This window comes from Leptidea sinapis, chromosome 7, assembly GCF_905404315.1.
Source record: "Leptidea sinapis chromosome 7, ilLepSina1.1, whole genome shotgun sequence".
NCBI lineage: Eukaryota > Metazoa > Arthropoda > Insecta > Lepidoptera > Pieridae > Leptidea > Leptidea sinapis.
Window position 1 is genome coordinate 13,844,573 of NC_066271.1, and position 21,855 is coordinate 13,866,427.

Here is a 21,855-nt window from a genome sequence, read left to right on the forward strand (position 1 = left end):
TTGTTCTGTTCTGAGCTCTGAGCGCAATTTGTTTCTGAACATCTTATAGTTAAATTTAATCTTATGAAGTTTCAAATAGTGATATTTAACTGTCTTCAGAAAGACCGTCAATTCGTCGATGCCAGTCCATCTGTATGTTTGTCTGTATTAGGGATCTATGACCAAACCGTTATCAAACTTCCGTCTACGAATCCGCTTTTGCTAAACCTGATAATGAAGCGGAAGTAGTAGAAAGTTTAGGAGTTTAAGTGTTTTTAATGATTACGAGCAGTTTTTTGCCGTTGGTATAAACGCTATAAAGAAGATCCTGTGTAGAATATACGGTTCCTAAATATATCAACTGCTCGAAGTTAAAACAATATCGATGGCACATCGTGGATGATCTGACGTTGTGAATCATCGCTCGTCAAATAAGATAAGCAACATTGACAGCTGACGTCGATATATTAATCAAATTCGTATTGATATTTATTGTCGGAAGGGTATCTATGATGAAAGCTTTAGAGCAAGTGCGATCAATCATATTAAGCAATCTCACGAGAGCGGTACCCGGCGGGGGTGAGTATTGATGCAAAACACTTTTGTTTCAACGGCTGCGAATAGAGTAAAACGTCGGCAATATCTTATAATTTAGATACAGGAACCATATAAAACGTATCATTTGCGTGTGTGTATTGTAGATGGTGGCTCTCTCTTTTTAATGGAACTTGTTGGTTTTACGATAAATGATCGTCGCCGGCCTAACAGGATGAGCAGATTATATGTTTTAGTAGAAAAGACAAAACTGAATAACAAAATAACACAGGCTGACTCTTAATTTCATGGAAAGATATCATAAGAGGTGGATTGAAAATAGATATAAATAGAGCGCCATTTGTTCCCGAAGCGTTAGTAGTATCTAGTATATTAGAAATGACATCAAAATGAATTCTAAAGGAATCAATTTTTAGAAAAATGCCTTTTATGCCTTTTCATACCCATAGCGGTATAATATAGGATGACATGATGATGTTAGAAATGAAAGTAAACGGAAAATATTTTATTTTATTTTGGCATCAAACATTCACAAAATTACAATTTTAATGATATATTATTACTAAATAGAAGACATAGTGCCGAAAATTACATATAATAAATACATACAATATGAAGAACTTTTCTCATATAGGTGACTGAACATCATGTGTTAAGGAAAAGAGTATAGTAGGTAAGCGCGGTACCAAAGTCATATTGACCTAGAAACACATCCCAAAGAAGTTCGTTACCAAAAAGAAGGGTTTACAGGTTTTGGTGATCGGATGAAAAATATTTGTGTGATTTTATTCAGTCGTCAAAATTTCCCCAAAATCCAGCCCGTTTTATTTATTAAAAAAGGCATAAAAGGCATTTATTTTCTCAAAATTGATTCCTTTAGAATTCTTTTTGATGTCATTTCCAATATACTAGATACTACTACCGCCTCGGAAACAAATCGCGTTCTGATGGAGAAGAAGCGCCGCAAGAAACTATCCCGGCATTTTTTTTGGGCTCTTTTTAAATAAATATACAATATTGTACTGTCATTGCTATTGCTATAAAATAATCTTAGTCTTGTCCCAGTCCCTTAGATATTCAGCTGTGGAGTAGTAAGGTTTACGAAGGAGCCATTTCTTAATAAAACACTTAAATTTATTTATAGATAATGCCTGAACAGTGGCTGGGACTTTATTAGAAAAGTGTATACATCTACCCTTAAAGCTATTATATATCTTATGAAGCCTACTAGAATATTAGTTACAAGTAATCCCTTATTTCGTAAATTACGTGTCTTTGGTAGTTTTTTAACAAAGGCCATGAATATTTTGTGTTGAGACGTGTTCGTAAATATATATTTACCAAAGATTTCCCTGCCACGCATGAATTTTCATGAGTTGGAGGCCATTATTATGCGTGCGACGCTCGTGACGCGGCGCGGCGTCTCGTGCTAGCACGCGTGTTTATATGTTTCGTGTGCATACGGCCTCATGTTTATTTATACATATTATAAACATTCTTTCCAAATAATGCGTGGGTACTAATTGTGGCCTTATATGGACAGACATTTACTGCGTTAGCGTTAAACAATCTTTAGACATTGCTTATATTTGAACAATGGCGCTGGACGGGACACCAACCTAGACAAATGGAGCAAATGTATCACAGACTGGTATCCCAGAAACTTAAAAAGGAAACCGGGGGGACAATACAGGAGATGGTCAGACGAACTTAGGACGATAGCAGGCAAGACATGGTATAGGTTAGCTAAAGATAGAAAAGAGTGGAAGAAGTTGGAAGAGGCCTTTGTCAATAGACAACCAGATAGTGATAGATACTTAGTTAAGGATAGTTTGTAAGTATATATGTAAATGATACTATCTGAATAAAGGCTTATATTATCATTATTATATTTGAACCCGAGCCTCGAAGCTTGTCTAAGGTGTGTCTAACGGATAGATTATTATATTAAAGATTTAAGTATATGATGACAGATCGATGACAGCTGACAAAAGTTACGTTCCGTTCCTTATGTATTTGATATTGCTGTATGTAGAGTAGGGTCCTATTAACAGGCGGAAGTGTTGTCTTCAATAAAATTCAATATAGCTTCTTCAATATGTATATTACTTCATTGCATTAATTATTATAAGTGAACCGAACTACATGAGTTACAGACCGCTACTGAATATAAAAATAAAATATAATTGATGGGAACACAGTGTGGACACGCATACATAAACAAAATGCTGCCTTAAGCATATTTGCATACGTGTGTCCCTACACTGTATTTATTTTTCTTTAATTTCCGTGACGAATAAGAAGTACAAAAAGAATTTAGGTTTGACTAATGTGCTACAAATCAATAAAATTATTTAATTATTGTTTACGTTTATATATCAACGTGAAACAAGAATTGGGGATAAATGGCAGATGACAAAATTCAGTATTAAAATATTAAAGAGGTTTTTTTTCTCTGCTATTGATTAATAAAAAAATATCTTTATATATTATATAAATCCAGTGTCCTGATATTTGTTTATAGTGAACTCCTGAACTAATGAACGAATTTTAATGGGGTGCAGCTTAGTCCAACTTGAGTGATAGGATAGATAGATTTTATTTCGATTTGGGACCCATAATTATTTTTATTTTTACGCATGGTTTGATACTTCTGCTGTTAAACAATGACATTATATCTTACATACATTATAGGAAGCATATTTTACGAAATAATTCTAGATATTATGAAATATTATTGACAGCTGACCCGGCAAACGTTGTTTTGCCATATAAATTATTTTTAGATTTAGTCCGTTACTTGCACATTGCAACATTTATTTATTTTTTTAAAATAACAGATTTTTTTTAAATAATCCTGAGCCTAAGTAACTCCTTATTACGTCGGCCTGCCAATAAAAGTCCCGTCAAAATAGGTCCAGCCATTTCAGAGATTAGCCGGAACAAACAGGCAGACAAAAGTAGTAAAAAGTGTTATTTCAATATTACAAACAGACACTCCAATTTAAGTTATATGTATAGATTAATAAAAACAGCATTTTATTTATTATGTACAGAAAAACGTCTATTGGGTTAACTAGTAACTCTATAAATGATTGTATAAAGTAATATTAGTTTTAGAGAGCTAATTGTAGTCTTTTGTTAAATATTAATTAATTAAATTTTCCCAGTCTATTTAGGTTTCTATTCCATTAATAGTATTAACAATGATAGCTTTGGTTTTATTGTGATTCCGATGCTTTGATGTAAAATGTTAAATTATTCGATAGATCAATTAAGCTGATTGAAGTTTTTGTGCAAAGCCAGTTAATTGAATGGCTTCTCGTTAGCTGAGGGCTTAGTATAATATTCATTTGGTTTCGAATCCTTCACGTGTTCCATAGTTTCGGATTTTCACCAGTGAGAGGCTCCTTTGCACAGGATGCCGGCTAGATTATGGGTACCACAACGGCGCCTATTTCTGCCGTGAAGCAGTAATGTGTAAGCATTACTGTGTTTCGGTCTGAAGGGCACCGTAGCTAGTGAAATTACTGGGCAAATGAGACTTAATATCTTGTCTCAAGGTGACAGGCGCAGTTGTTGTGCCGATCAGAATTTTTGGGGGTTTCATGAATCCTAAGCGGCACTGAATTGTAATGGGCAGGGCGTATCAATTACCATCAGCTGAACGTCCTGCTCGTCTTGTCCCTTATTTTCATAAAAAAAAAAAATTTCGTATAACAATTCAGAACTGAGCTTTACTATCCAGTATTAAGAAGCGTTACTTTTATATATAGAAACTCTTTTTCACAATTGTCTAAAAGAGTAATGTAAGATTTTGGATAATTTATACGTCTAGGATAGAGCCTTTTGCTGCTAGACAACCGATGAAAACAGACCAGGTTTATTAGTTTAGTGTGATTGACAAGCTACGTCTTACACTCGCGATTTGTATGACATTTTATGTTAGTGTGCGGGCATTGCTCAAACTAGAGGTTAACTGTCAACCTCAATATTTTTCGGCGTGTTCACAGCTTTCACAATCTATCTAGACGTATAAATGATCTAAGTGTAAGATTAAGAGAACATAATTTGATTTGTAAGAGTTACTTTTTTTATTGAAAAGAGCGCAAAAAAAGAATGCTGGGAGAGTTTCTTGCGCCGCTTCTTCTCTCTCAGATTGCCTAAATAACTAATGTTATTAGAAATGACATCAAAAAGAATTCTAAAGAAATCAATTTTGAGAAAATAAATGCCTTTTTTGCCTTTTTACTTGTCAAAACACGCTATTTATAACGATTAGTCGCGATGGAAGCATCAGAAGAAGAACTGACATTAAAGTAAAGTCTTCTTAAATTTTAATATATTAATATTGACTATCAACCAATAATAAAGTACTGATGTGTTTCAATATCATTATCACCCGAAAGGAGGAATACCAGAATCGTTTTTAGTTATTTATATTATTACGTGGCAAGTGAAATAACAATAAAACACTAACCCCATTATTCATAATAGTCTGCTAACTTAAAGCATTGCTAATTCTCACTCTGTCTTCTTCTATTGATCTAAGTCAGAATGAGAAAAAACACTCCTTAACGGCTGTTTAAAGTTAGCGGACCATTATGAATAAGGGGGTTAAACAACAAAACACACGTAGGATACACAAACATTATGAATATCCTCGTTTCTTGGTGTAGGTAAAGGTAAACTTTAATTATTTTAAAATGTTTTTCAAGGATGATTAGTGCTATATTTCCCAAAATCACTTCGACGCGTTTATGATTTGATTATGTTATTCATAATTATTTGCACTGTAAGAGTCTCTGTGGTTGGTGTTGCTATGTATTTTAATTTTGTGTGTGCCAGATCTTAAATTGTCTTAATACAAATAAAAATATTTTTAATTTCCTTAAACAGTGCTTCGCCTTTACAGGGGGCATCTTTAGGAGCTGGGGCTAATGGTCCTACCTCGTGGAATGGCTTCTAGACTCTGTTTCCAGCCTTTGGCGTGGATAAATCAAAAATAAATTTCTGCAAAATAACGCAGAGTAGTATTTTTTTTAATTTCAACAATGGAAACAAAATTTGTCGTATTTGATAATCTGACCGCAACTGTCGCATTGTATACCATCCCAAATTGTATTATGTAGTTTGTGTATTGTTATTTATGTATACGCAAGCTGGCTTTGTTTAAAGTCCAGACTTAATAACATAAAACAAATTACATATGACCGACGGATAACCGCGCTGCAGAGTCACAGACTAGATAAATACAGTTGGCTCGCGCCGTTTGTTTATTTATTTAAACAACACCGACTGGTGTACCCCCATACCGTCTAGACAAATTATGATATATAACAATAACATCTACAAAGAGATCAAATTTACGATTACTTTGTAAATAATAGTATTTAGCAGCCGAAGAAAAAAAAAATCCGTTTTTTATTTAAAATCTGTTAGTGACATAAGTACAACGGTAGCTTTGTATCCATAGTTTGGTTTTATTTTGTTATGAAACTAATTATGTTGTGTTCATGAATTGATGTGTGATATCACGTTTATTTATACAGAAAAGCGAGGAATAAATAATTAGACAGATAAAATTTAACGAGCGGATTGAACAAACAAGGATCTAATCTGTTTAGGCCGGACCTTTGTCAGTCAACTGTATCTATACAGACTGTGGTAGAGATTGAATCGTTTTCACACAAAGGAAGAGCCTGATGTCTGAATAGTAGCGCATCCAATTAATTTGTTCTTTGTGGACGTTGGCTTCATCACAGTTATTCATTACACTGATTTCGAGCTATTTGATAGCTTTATGGTAGACGTGCATACGTAGATTTATTTTTAATTTAGGTTTCATTTTACTTTATTCTACTTTATTTCACCGCTAACATATCTCATCTATAGCTACTTTTAGGACCTGGCTGCTAGCCAGGTCTGCTCGTCATGAAAACTCGGATAAACGGGTTTTCCTATAAATGAGACCTATCTCATCATAGATCGGTTTTCACCCCCAACACTCCATTTGGAGTAAATTTTATCCAAAACTTTATAGTCGATTCCGACAAACATGAAAATATGTATTATGTTGAAGAATTCCTTGTTTAAATGGAATGTGACTTATTTTCGTTGTGTTTATTTCACTGTCGCTCCAAGTTGGGTGAATTTGTTTGGTACACACCAAGGATCGAGGTATCGAGGAGGGTAGTTCTGAATAAATATTTTTTTTTCCAAGCATCAAATGCGCTGCATAATTTTTTCTACAGGTTTTTCATTCCAGTGAAATATTTTTCATTTAATATGATCAGTGAAGGAAATAAATAAAATAAATTAAACTCATCTCGTCGCGTCGTTTAAATTAAGATTAATTGGCTTCTCCAAAGAACGCCAGCTTCAAATGAGCTACTACTTCCTTTCTAACGTATTTGATATGGTTTTACGTTTTACCATTTATAACCTGCATAATATTTTCCAACGAATGAGTTTAGACTTTTCACTTTGATTAACGGCCGTTTACAATAACCTATCTATTAGTTTAACTTACGGATTTTACATTGCTGTCACCATTTAATGACAAGATCTTATCTATCTATAGTTATGTCCAATATAGGTATAGTCCAATGCGATTAGTTTTTGTTATGCAATAAAAATAACATATGAGTACCATAAAAATTACAAGAATAAACTCTTTCCACAAAATACGTAGATTTGAGTGTGAGTTCTTTTTCGTGATCTAATACATGGATATTTTCTGTGTTGGTAGTCCAAATATGTAGATGCGTCCTTTCCTGGAAATTAGACTACTTAGGGTGGGTGTACGAGAAGTGTTACTGCAAACATGCCATTTACCAGTGAGAGGCTCCTTTGCACAGGATGCCGGCTAGATTATGGGTACCACAACGGTGCCTGTTTCTGCCGTGAAGCAGTAATATGTAAAAATTGCTGTTTCGGTCTGAAGGGTGCCGTAGCTAGTGAAATTACTGGGCAAATGAGACTTAATATCTTACGTCTCAAGGTGACGACCGCAAATGTACTGCCGCTCAGAACTTTTGGTTTTTTCTAGAATCCTGAGCCGCACTGTATTCTAATGGGCAGGGAGTATCAGCTGAACGTCCTGCTCGTCTCGTTCCTTGTTTTCATTTAAAAAAAAAACATCGAATCATGTCCCTATTAAAACATGGATCACACAACTTTGTACGGTAGAAGAACTGAGAAGCGGGATTTAGTTTTTTTACAAGTTATGTTTTCGATGGAATCCTTATTTATCTGTTATTAGTTGACATATTTTTTCTTGAATTTGAATTTCTTCCTATCGTTTAATAGGTGTAAAAAACATTTAGAACACAATTTGAGCACTAGATTTTTGAGGCCAGTGCCTAGAGGCTAGGCAGATCCTGTAACAATATTGATCTTGGACTTGTTATAGGTTTATATAAAATAGTTTGACACAAGTAGAGAGAACATACAGTGAGCGCCGCTGATAGAGGCAATACGCTTTTAGTATTATTGGTTGCCTCGGAGTTCGTCGGCTGTGTACTGCCGCTGTAGTGGAAATAGTCTGCCATTTGTGCATATATTTTTATAAAAATATTTCAAAAGTACAAAGTTCATATAATCTAAATCGGAATCCTGTGTGTGGTTCCAACTCACACTTGGTCGGTTATTTGAGGGGTGCATGGAGATATTAAATTTCTATTAACATCAAAAATTTAAAAATATAGTTTTTAACGCTGTATTAAATCAATTGCTTAAATTTAACCAATCCATGAACGGAAATTTAGGTCTCAATATAATAGGCAAATCATAATGTCGCCAGCTCTTATTAGAGTTTGGTCATGGGTCGTTATTAGACTGTAAATCAGTAGAATAGGTAAAACTTTATTGTGTGTTTTTTTTTTGTTCATTATTTTAACAGAGAAAAATTACCTCTACAACCGTTTAATACAGAATTTTGTGATATGTCATTTATCTTCCTTTGCTTTTGGCTTTTGTTAGACGTTTTACGTAAGAACTTGCGTAAAAAAGAAAGTTTGAGTTTATTATTTTATGTGACATTCTGACTCTTGTTAGACGATTTTCAAAAGAATATTAAAATTCTTAAATTATTTAATACAATTTACAAATTTGTTATGTGTACATGAGTTACAATGTTATACATTTTAGCTTTCTCCACTTCTTGTCTATGACATTATTTGTACTTTGCCAAAACAAACCCTACCCCGTGCCCGACAACATTCCTAAAAATGATCTAAAGTTTTCGATTCACGTATCACTACTATATAGACAGGCGAGGTGTCTGAACACACCTAAAATCGTTACAATGTAGGTACCGATCCAATATAAGTCCTTTCATCTCAAGTTATCTAAGCGTTGAAGCAATAAAAACGTTAGCCCGGGCAGGGTTAAGTCACCCGCAACGTTTTCCGGGGATTGGGTCAACGAACTTTCTCGCAGATAGGAACAACTGTAATCATAATAAACGTAGCCCAAATCCATCCAATATACAATTCTGACGCTTATTGTCTACATCACAAGACATATTTCACTGTACAACAATCTGCGCTAGAGATAATTGCGTTTAAAATGTAACTTTGCTGCGTTATATTACAGTTAGTTTTGCCGTGAAAGGGTTTCCGTTTGGGGCTTCGTCTCTGGTGAAATTTTCAGCAGAGTGTACATTTAGTTAAAAAAAATTATCCGGAAATATTTATGCATTACCAACGGCCGTGGTTTCATTTAAACTGGGAAATATCGTTTTTTTTTTCTCCGAGTCTCTTTACTACGTAGGTATATTAAATTGTAATGAAAACACGATACATGAAGTATTGCTGCAGAAGAGGGTTATTGTATTATGACTGTTGTATCTCAATATATTCTTGATAATGTTTTATATATTTTAATTTTTTATGAAGCATGATTTTTTACAACTGAAAGGAAAATAGGCTTTGTTTCATTAAAATAAGATATCTGTAAAACGATTTATCGATATGTGAGAATTGTATATTTTGAAGTATGTATATGCGTTTCATATTTCTTCTAGGAACCAATACGAAATTACATGTAGACAAAATCGCTGGTACAATTCAGTATTTTAACATGTTACAAAATATTATATTCATCCTGGTTTGAAAGTAATGTGTGAAAATATTTATGTCCCAGACTGTACGTAGCCTTTTTAGTATATCGACACGACACGGTGCGGTGTGGCGTCCATATTGTTTAATGATTCGTTGCCGCTCTGCTGTGGTTTATATTTATTTTATTCAAATTCTACATTTTAATATACTTAAATGAATGTGCAATCAATCGTTAACGGATTCCTTACTGAAACTGTCCAAAATAGAAAAGCATGTTCCATACAATATTGTGAAGCAGCCAGGGATAATCAAAATAGTATTTTTTGACAAATCACTTTTATCTCGCAGATTTTACATTATTATAAATATTAACTTTTAAATCTATACCCTGGTAATTATTTAACACCTCTTTAACACTGCAGAGTAGTAATTAAAAAAAAATAGTAATTTAATCCCGAGCAAGATATTTATATAGTCTACGCCTTCTCTTCTCATCTCTACTCGCTTCATACTTCACACAGCTACACTAGCGCGTCTCTCCGACTTGCTTGAATATTTAAAATAAGAATTACCCTGACACAAAAATAAACTTTATTTCTCTTAGGTAATGCATAACAATCCAAACGTGCTTCCTGCAATAAATCTGTATATATAAAAATGAATTGCTGTTCGTTAGTCTCGCTAAAACTCGAGAACGGCTGGACCGATTTGGCTAATTTTGGTCTAGAATTATTTGTGGAAGTCCAGGGAAGGTTTAAAAAGGAATAATTGAATAAATAGGAAAATGCTGCTAAATTAAATAAAAACAACAATTTTTTTTTCCTTTGATGTGTCCATACATAATTTCTATGAGAGAATTTATTGACGCACGGTTTGACAGTTCTCCTGTGAAACAATTTCATTACGACAGCAGGGTGCATATTTTAACGAAGTAATTTTTGATGTTATGATATTATATTATTGACAAATTCATATAAAAACATTATTTTATTTATTATATACAGAACAACGTCTGTCGGGTCAGCTAGTATTTAATAAAAAACATGTTCAGATAATCTAATGTGTATGAGACTTTATATGATAAATTTAATTAGCCTTCTAATTTTTCATAAATTGAAAAACTTATGAACCTAACAATACCATCAATATGATTCGATAGAAAAAAGGCAATTGAAATGATATATAAAATTGAACACTACTTCAGTTGTAATGTTATATTGAGCTTGGCAAACTGCCATTGCTGTACTGATATCTAATAAATAAGGGCTATATTTCACCAAGACCACGGTGAAGCATCCAGTTGCTCCACCGTGGTGTCCGTAAGCTACCAAACTAGACACCATACAAATACCAGAGTCATGACGCGTCTGAGGTGGTCGCGCCACTAAATTGGTTGCTCTACCAAACGGACACCAGGTGAGTAACTCTATATAGAGCTGTGGGAGGCTCCTTTGCACTGGAAACCGGCCTAGATTATGTGTACCACAACAGCGCCTATTTCTGCCGAGAAGCAGTTTTGTGAAAACATTAGTGTGTTTCGGTCTGAAGGGCGCCGTAGCTAGTGAAATTACTGGGCAAATGAGACTTAACATCTTATGTCTCCAGGTGACGAGCGCAATTGTAGTGCCGCACAGAATTATTGGATTTTTCAAGAATCCTGAGCGGCATTGCATTGTAATGGGTAGGGCGTATCAATTACAATCAGCTGTACGTCCTGCTCGTCTCGTCCCTTATTTTCTTTAAAAAAGCTGTATACATTTTGTTGGAAGCGGCGACTGGTTGCGCCACCGTGGTGTCCTCGTGAAATATAGCCCTAAGAGAAAGGATGCTCAAAATACTGTAAACAAATATTTGGTATTTTTTTATGAAGCCACAACTTGAGAGTTTAAAAATACAATTGCACAGTAATTTTACTTTGGTTTTTCCGATTTACCGAAAATAGGATGAACCATTTTCTCAACAATGCTGCGACTTTTCATAACTTTCGTAGGCACATATTCAAAAGGAAAGACCCGTTCCGCTTTTGACTTTTTCTTTCACCGATATTATGAAATGAAATGATTTATTTGTATGAATCGTGGTAACATAGTTGTTAACAATTAATTGGTGTACAGCACAATTCGCCAATATATCGACATACAATTAATATTTGATTGTAAATATTGGAATTTTTATATTTATACGACATTCATACACATTACATAGCTTTAATTCAATAATCTAATATTTTTAAATGAGCAATTCTGGTATATATATATATATATATATTCTGAATCTTGGAAACGGCTCCAACGATTTTAATAAAATTTAGTATACAGGTAGTTTCGGGGGCGAGAATTCGACCTAGGTTTCAATATTAAAAAATGTAATTTATCCGTGTTTTATATATATTATATACACAAGACTATAATAGCTCAGATGGGACATTGGGTGATCTGGAAAGCAGAAGACCCTGGTTCGAATCCAGATGTCCTATAGTATTTTTTTTTTTCAAGTTTTGTACATTCTTAAAAATCCGAGCAAGGCTCGGTCGTCCAGATATTATCATATAAAATAAACATTAGTTTGTAGGTACCTTTAAAAAAAAAATATTTAAATACTATTATTTTTGGCTAAAGAATTCTTTTAAACTATAAAAGCATTTATCTTTTAGCCATAATTTTAATTTTTTATGCATTAATGTTTTAGGCATTTCTCTAATATTCTTTGGAAGGTGGTTAAAGACCCTAATACACATAACATTTGCGTTATTTATCACAGTACTACATAATATTTATTTTATTATGTAGTACTGTAGCGCGGTGGTCCTCCCTCACACGCGGGATCGTTGGATAATCAAACAATGTTATTTCTCTGGTACTTCTGTATTCACTTTCACTTTCTATTCAACGTATTAATTATAAATATTAAATATTAGGCTAAAGGCCGACCGTTTTCACTTCTCATCATTTCTATCTTATTCGATTGTCTTCTCATCCACGTCACTATTCAAATTTAGTATAAAATATTATTCTTTAACTTTACGGAGAACCATAGAACAATGAGATCTTATATTCGGATAAGACCTCCTTGTTACAGTTCCTAGGTATATATTTCTTTTTTTTTTACGGCACCGCTCTATATGACACTTTCTGGCGATCTAATCTTACGATATCTATTGTGTGGAAAGCTTCCAAACCTTCAGGCATATTCAAAATCTTTTGCACTTGGCTTATACCGATACTTAATACGGTACGAGTTTGTTTGATTTTTTTTATCAATTTCAATGAGCTGTCGCACGGTGTCGATATTAATTTCGGAAATAGCAGTCGCTGGTTGAATTTCACGAAAATCATCACAGAGACATCCACGTCTGCATTTACTGAACCAGGAATATACAGAGCTACGAAATGGAACTTCATCACCAATCGCCAATTAAAGTCTCTGCCATCTCTCTCTGGTTGACTTGAAGCAAAGCGAAAAGCATAAAAGATCATAGCACGAATTTTTTCTAGACTCAAATTCATTGTACTGCCGCCACACAATAATCAAATCGACGCCACATAAAAAAATAGCAATCACACAAACTAAAATGTAGCAACATACTTTCGAAGTGCTCCATTTTTAAATATTGTAGTAGGTTTTTTTTTATATAATTGTATTAAAAAAGGCCAGTCAAAGATTTTTTAGTAGATTTAATTTCAGTAGTGAAAATATCAGAGATATTTTGAAATAGAGAAATATTGTTTACATATAAATTACTCTGGCCTAGAATAGTTATCGGTGTTTGTCTGTGCAGTAATTGGTAACTAGGTACTAAAATAAATTACGACAGGGCAGGCGAATTGCCGTCCACTAATACAAAGACCGTTAAGCGTGCCATGGTTGTTTCAGCAAATGTTTGTTACTATCCCTAAATACCCAATGACATGGTGGTTCATTTATTTGATTGATATTCGTTTTGAAGTTTTGTAGCCACACTTCTGTAGGCGCGTTATGAAAAAATTATGAGAGTGAAATTATCAGATGCGCGCGCATCACTGTAACATAAAAAAAAAACAACCGACTTCAAAAACACTATTCCAAAACTTCACTAAAAAGTATAAAAAAATTGCGTATTTTTATACAATCTAATTAATTAATCTTATTCTAGTTACGATTATTGTTAATTTTGGAATAGGTGTCCTTCCGCCGCGACCCGCTCTCGCCTCTCGCCTCCTCACGACTCAAGCACATCTTATCTATAACTATGTATGTAGTTAGAAACCTATCTTGGATGACATTCCGAATAACAATAACAACCACACGGGAAGCACCATCTTTCAAATAAAAAAAGAATTATCAAAATCGGTTCACCCAGTCGAAAGTTTTGAGGTAACAAACATAAAAAAAATACCGACGAATTGAGAACCTCTTCCTTTTTTGAAGTCGGTTAAAAAGTAACAGGTTGAAGTTGGCTCCTAAAATTTTCTAAAAACGTAGAATAGCGCGAGGCATAAATCATTTTTATATTTTTTGCTTCGTTAGGCCAAAGAAGTATAACTTATTATATAGAACTACTACCTGACCTGGCAAACGTTGCTTTGCCATATAAATTATATATGTAAACCTTCCTTGAGTTTCAACGATTCTATTACAAAAGATTTCATTGAAATCGGTCGAATAGCTGAGGAGTTATTTGGGACCATACAAACATACATACTCTTTTATATATTCGAACTATTATAGTGACATAGAACAACAGAAACTACAGAAGTATTAACAACAGAAGTCAAAACGTAACAATGAACACTTCAAAATCAAAGCAGTGAAACCACGAAAATTTCACGACATGTAGCGCTATTAAAATTGCAAACCGTACTGACGCAACAGGACGAGCACGAGGGGTGAAAGGGGTGCCGGAGCGGTCTTTAAGTTTCAGCGAGGTCCAAACTACCAAATTAAACTTTAACACTCTATTAACCTATAACTAAGCACGATTAACATAAATATTAAACATACAATTACAAACTTAGATAGTTTATATATCAGGGTTTTGTTAGTAACGCATTTTATATGAAATGATAAACGAGTTGGCGTGTTGGGATTTTGAATGACTTTCCAAAATACTTTTAAATAATATCAATGATTAGAACGCAAGTAATGACTTTGTAAAGGCTCTAGAAATTCAGTAAACCAGCAATTATTAATATAGATTAAAAAAATATTTATTTTTTTCTCAGTCCATCCAAACGTCGGATAGAACCGTCTGTCACTCCCTAAAAAACGGTTAGAAAATACGCTGTTTATATCAAAATCAGTTTAGTCACGTAGGTCACGGAAATGACACTTATGAATGTCAAAAAAAAAAAAAAAATTCTTATTGAATCTACCGCTACTTCGTAAAGGGTTGAGCTAATGAGAAGAAGTGGCAAGAAACTCATTGCCACTCTTTTATATCAAGATTTACATTAACATCGATTTACAAATCATTTCAATTACAATATAATATGTAAAATGATGCAACAAACACACTCAAACGTCAAAAAAGTAAATGTAAATTAATACAAAAGTTATTGAGTACAGTAATATATACTATAATATACAAGATAAATGGCTTGGAATAGGTAACTTTCTCGTTATATTTAATAAAGATTATTCGAGTTTGGCAACTCTGAATCGCTGAGAGCCGATAAGTGTTGACATTTAAATAATATAAAAGTAATTTGCCGTTCATTCGGAGCGGAAACTCAATAGTACGCGGTCTCGAAGTAAGTAATTAATTTTAACGAGAGGTCGGGCGGCCGCAGTCGCCTTATTTTATATTTACCACCTAGTCTTTGGGGTTCGCACGTGGGTTCGTGTCGTTCGTGCTTGTGTTTTCATTTATGATGTCTCACATAAACATTACATGTTCACTTTATTACAATAACGGATAAAAATTGTAATCATAGAATTGTTGTCGGTGAATCGTAAAACAAATATTCAATACAAAATCGCCAAAAAAATTTTTTTGGCTGACTGAGCCTACAGATTAACGGCTGTTTTCAAGAACCTATCTATCCCTAGTTTAACTTACTAGAGGTAGACAAATCTATCCTTTTACATTTACTTACATTTCAATAACCTATCGGCATAAAGCATTGGACTATAACTATATTGGAAATAACTATGGATATATAAGATTTTGTCATTAAACGATGACAGCAATGTATCTGTAACTGGAATACATTATTGAAAACGGCCGTTGATGACAAGATCTTATCTATCCATAGTTATGTCCAATACAGTTATATTTTTAGTTATAGTCTAATACTATCTGGTAATAGGTTATTGAAATGTAAGTAAGCGTAAAAGGATAGATTTGTCTACCTCTAGTAAGTTAAACTAGGGATAGATAGGTTCTTGAAAACAGCCGTTAATCTGTAGGCTCAGTCAGCCAAAAAAATTTTTTTGGCGATTTTGTATTGAATATTTGTTTTACGATTCACCGACAACAATTCTATGATTACAATTTTTATCCGTCTGTCTGTATGTTGCACGTGTGATTACTCAAATGATTGGCTCGATGGAAAGTGATTTAATTTAATTCGTATTTGATGCGTTTGTGTATTTATACTATTATCCTGCGATAAACAAAATGTAAACTGTTTGTGTTATAAAAATACTGTTTCCTTTTAAACAAAGCAAGCACTGACATTCTCACACAGTCATTTATGTTACTAAGTTTCTTGTATAAGCACAAAAGAAGCATGTCTCAGCTTGAAGCTATGTCTCAGGAGGTAGATAGCAGGCCGGTGTTCACTCGTCTGTCGTCATATTGTTAGAAGTCGCTTCATGATAACTGGGGCAAGAGTCGTAACAACACGACAGGTCAACCATATCTCGCTCCCCAATTGAAAGGAGTCACAGATAGAGCTTAGAAGTGCTTTGCAATAGACGCTGCCTCCATTTCGTAATTTCTTCGGGACAGTGGTTTTATAGTTTTCATTATGTAAAATATTTAAATTATAACAAAATTTGAGTTTTAATTTCGTTTAGGCTTTAAGATTTCTTTTACTTCTAGTCAAATATTGAATCTACTAATGAAAGGAACTTTTATTATATGTATGGCCATTTTGTATCCATTGCATAAATACACATTCATTCTTGTCATTTGATTAGTTTCTTGTGGCAGGCTTTGTCATGCTCGCTTTGCGTTACTTGTGGCGACGACGTAGGGCGAGTCGTTCCTTCACAATAGTATGGCTCGGAGTTATTCCCTATATAAGGGGCGCTTGGTGTCTGATTGAGGCTGTTATCGTGAGCTCTGCTTTTGTAGTTCAGTGTAAAGTTATACATAAAAATATTTTGTAATATGATGAAGCTGTGAATCTGATTCTTGCCAAGTGGCAAGAATCAGTCTCATCAAAGCTCAACCTTTCAAAAGTATGTAGGTAAATGGCAAAATGTATAATTACGCATTCATTTTTTTTGACCTTCATGAACAAATTTATTTTCATTTTTGTTATTCATTATTAATTTCAACAATAACTTATAACTATATTTATAATGATTACATATAATTAACACTATCATTACGAGGAAGTGTACCTAGAATACTGGCAGCGTTGCCGCGTTAGATAGCTAGAATGATCCGTTGACCGAATTAGCTACCAACGCTTGGGTTACCTACCAGTAACCCTATTTTGATTTGTTTTAATATGATATGATTATTTATATATCAAAAAAATACATCAAGACAAATTCTTAGTCTATCTTTGGGAAATGTAATGATATTTCGTACATCTACGAACGTGAGCATTTTGTTTGCATCACGTAGCTGGACTACGCTTATGCTACGCAATACCATAGTCGAAGTTGACTGCTACGAAAGTGCGATTACTATTACTAGCTACTACTGCCACCTACGAATACCAACAATACCATCGAATACGATACCAACTTTGATAGGAATCGGTTAACAGATGTAGTAGTTGGTATATACTGCTGCATCATTTACAAGGGAGCTGCAACATTGTGGATAACGAAAACAAACTCTATATAAAAGATATAATATATCCATCGCAATTTTCATATTGATTGAATATGTATTTAAATTGCGATGGAATTATATTTAAAAAATTAAATGGAAAAAAATTAAAAATAATAATAGTATTATATTATATAAGCAACTATTTTTTATCATACTAATATTTATAAACAATTTCATTGGTTTTTATGCGTTCTATGATGATAACCACATTATTTTTTACTATTAACATAAATGGCACACTGTTTATATCTACCTACTGTGTCCTGAAAATGGCCGACGGCTCCATATAAACTTTTTGCAAGGCAATCAATGCAATTATGTTTCTTAAACACCATGAATGTTTGAAATTATCGAAAATTCTAACACGATAAACGCTTCCCAAATTTGAATTTAAAAAAATTAAGTTTTTAAAACAGTATTCGTGACCAGACTAGTTTATTCTATATATATATTACCAAATTGACTTCACTTGAATTAATGGCCATGAGTGTAAGAGAACGGTTTAAATAGACACTCTATAAATATTCATTCATCATCTAAAAAATAAATTTCCTCTACTCTAATCATTAAATATAGAAAATAAGCACGGAAATTCCACTTTAACCATTTTATTAAAAATGAATTAAGGAAAAAAAAATCCTAAGAGCGTCAGTGAGTTTCTTTCATTAACTTAATTAGTTTCTTGAGATCGGGAAAAATTCCGAGTGAAATCCAGACTTAGCTTTTCATTAAGATTTAAGGATGATATAATTTGCATTAATAGAAAACTTTATTAAGGTGACTTGATGTATTATATCCATTTGAATCCAGGTTATATTTTTATGATAATTAATTAATTAGTAATGAGACAAGGTAGGCTTTCATCTGATAGTATTTGATATGCCCTCACCACTACGACGAACGACGTGAACTCCTGCGGTGTTATTACAAAAAAATAATTTAAACATAGCTTAGACACGTGTTTTGTTAGACAGTGATCTAACTATAACAACGTCATTAATTAGAGTTTATCTTTTTCTAATACAAAATAGTGTTTAGCTTGTGGTTAACTAAAACGTCGTTAAGCACAACATCAACTGAAGTGTTCAGGCACAAGTAAAGGAACGGACGCCATTTTTTCATCTGTCTGTCATCATATAATCTAAATCTTCAATATGAATTTATTCTTCTCGTTAGACAAGCTTCGACTCGTGTTTAAACATAAGCAATGTCTAAAGATGCTGAACGCTAAACAGCAGAAAGGCACAGATTTGTAATAGAACTTTTTTGAAACAAGTGTTCAAACACATGTTTAACTTTTTTGTAATAACACGGCGGTGTTGTTTAATGACGTCGCGCCCTCTCTGTCTTTATTCTGTTCGGATGTGAAAGTATCGCAAATTTTCTAGTATTGTAGTACTAATACCAGCGAGGTCCGGAATAATTTGGCCGTGTACGGCCGACCTCGCTGGAACGTGAATCCCCCTCCCGATCTCCTTTCACAACCTCGCACTAGTCCTGTTGTGTGAGTACGGTTTGCATTCTCATTACCGTTAGGTACATGTCGTGATTTTTATGGTGCTAACACTGCTTTGTTTTTCAAGTTTTCATTTTTACGTTTTGACGTTTGTTTGTAACATAGTTCCGTAGTTTCTGTTGTTCTGTGTCGCTATAATAGTTGTGCCAGGAAAATAAATACTTTTTGACTTAACCCAGATTCTTTCATTGATTATTTCATCATTATAATAATAAAAATCACCACCACTACACAACACCTTTTTCACTAATCTATAATAATAATAATATTTACACACTTTTGGGTACAAGACAACGATATATTTAATACAATATACTTATTTAAACATACATAAATACACATAAACATCCATGCCTCGGAAACAAACATCTATATTCATCATATAAATGATTGCACCTACAGGCATTCGAACCCGGGACCTCTAGCTTAGTAGTCAGGGTCACTAACCATTCGGCTATATGGGTCGTCGTATCTATAGTAGGTACTGAAAAAATTACAGACGGATACCACGCTGTAGCTGTTAAAAAAGCCTAGTTTCTCCCATCTACCATCAGTCTATAAAACGACATTATTTGGAAGTTGTTTTCGCAACCGCCGTGAATTATTACTCACGTTTAGAAGCCCCACAATACTTTGAAATTACTTCGGTGTTGCAAAAGAGAGCTTGGGCAACCGTTCTTGAGATGTAACAAACAACTTCGCACCATTGTAACTAAAAATAATGTTTGACTCATTTAATTTATTTTATAGCTTCAGTTACTTATTGCATAATTATGAAGATTATTAATTGGAGGAAAAGATTTATTACTTTGACGTTCATAATTCACCAAAAGAAAAGCAATAAGGTTGGAGTAACAGCCTTGGGCTTTGATTAATCTTTTACGAACTTTATTTAAACAAATTATACACGCGATGATGACAAACAACCTTGGTCGTACCAGAATCTTTTGTCAATATGAAATACGCAGATATTTTATTTGTTAGTTTAAAGGGTTATATAAAAGATATCAAACGCTTAAAACATTAAAAAAATAATGATGTAATTTGCCAAGGTGAAACTTATAGCGCCTGTTATAACAATAAAGAAACAAGTGGAAGTGGTGGATATGCTGTAAAATGTTACCTGTCGCTGTTGAAATATTTGGAGTTCTCCGAATTTTACTGTACTTTTTAAAAATTCCTCAATGTCCTCAAATGGAAGATCCGTAGCTAATACGTAAGTCGGTACTGGCTAGGAGCCGATTTAATTCCTAGCCAACAGATATGTTTGAAGCGTTTAAGCAAAAAGCAATCATATACATCGTGAACTTATGTCAAATTTAAACTACATCATCATAACTATATATTGATAGCCATAATTCTTTTGACATAAAAATTATCAAAAAACATTTGACTCTAATTTACATTATTTGTACTTATTTATACGTATCTTCTTATATTATATAAAAATGAAATGCTGTTCGTTAGTCTCGCTAAAACTCGAAAACGGCTGGACTGATTTGGCTAATTTTGGTCTTGGATTATTTGTGGAAGTCCAGAGAAGGTTTAAATGGTGAATAAATATGAAAATGCTCGAAATTGAATAAAAACAACTATTTTGTTTTTCATTTGATGGGTCCCCCGTCGTTCAGAAATCAAATTGAAAGCATAGTTTCAAATGAATAACTATTTAGAATTCTTATATCTCTCTAACTTTCTCAGGAGGGAAATTAATTTTAGTCAACTATAGTTGGTAGATTAACTACAGTAGTTAACCTTCTATCATATTATTTTTATGTAGATTCATAAATCTTCATTTAATATAAAGTTAACAAAGTTGCAAGAAATGAAGATTTTTATAAGTACCTACTACGTGCTTTATCATGTGTGTACGCGGTCGAAGTCGCGGGTATTAGCTAGTTGGTAATAAAATGCAATTGATGGCCATAAATTATACATGATTTAAGTGATTTATAAACATATTTAATTGTTTCTTTTTCTACGCTCGTTAAATAGGTCTCTTATGGTTAAAATTACTTGATCTCTGCGATGACCATAGATGTCCTATATCCTTCTTCTACAGTATCTCACAACACCTGATACGTTACGAAAGTACGAGTCTTTGCGACATCTGAAAATACTTGATATTATCATGCGTCGGAATTGAGAAAGACCCTCCGTGTTACGAATAAGACTGGCGAAGCCGGCACTCAATATAGCAGTACTCGGTAACTGCTGAGTGTACTTCACTCACTGCCTCCCGACTCCTTGCAGGTTATTAATACCTTTGAGATTTCGTAATTGGAAAATCTGTATAATTCAAGTGCTGGTGGGCTTTTTTACCTTTTAATACCTTTGAGAACTGAAGTCGTTACAGTACACAGTTTTAATATAGTAATATTTGCTACGGGAAATTGCAAATTGGAATACAATCGGATTTGAAGTTACAAACGATAAAAAATAAGGTTGTACGTTCGTATCACAGTCACTTTTTTATATACGCTAAATAGAAATCTACTTTATAATTTTTACGTTTATGCGTAAGTCTGTTTTGGGCTGATCAGTATTTTTGTATAGCTGTATTCGCGCCCTTTCATTTAAATACATTTGCTGTTTCATTTCAATCGATAATGGTTCACAGCCATCTTAGCATTAGTAATATGTTGCAGGTGACCAGAGAGTTAAGGTTAACATCTCTGTACTTTAAATTAAACTTTGTGAAATTAATACACAAATAAAATTGGCGCCAGAGGTCGTGGGTTCGAGTC

At 33.6% G+C, this 21,855-nt stretch overlaps 1 protein-coding gene across 3 annotated transcripts in view; it reads left to right on the forward strand.

Moving 5' to 3' along the window:
* The window catches only part of LOC126965302 (stress-activated protein kinase JNK), a 111,783-nt gene that overhangs the window by 47,457 nt on the left and 42,471 nt on the right, over window positions 1-21,855 (forward strand). The gene's annotated exons all lie outside the window — the stretch shown is intronic.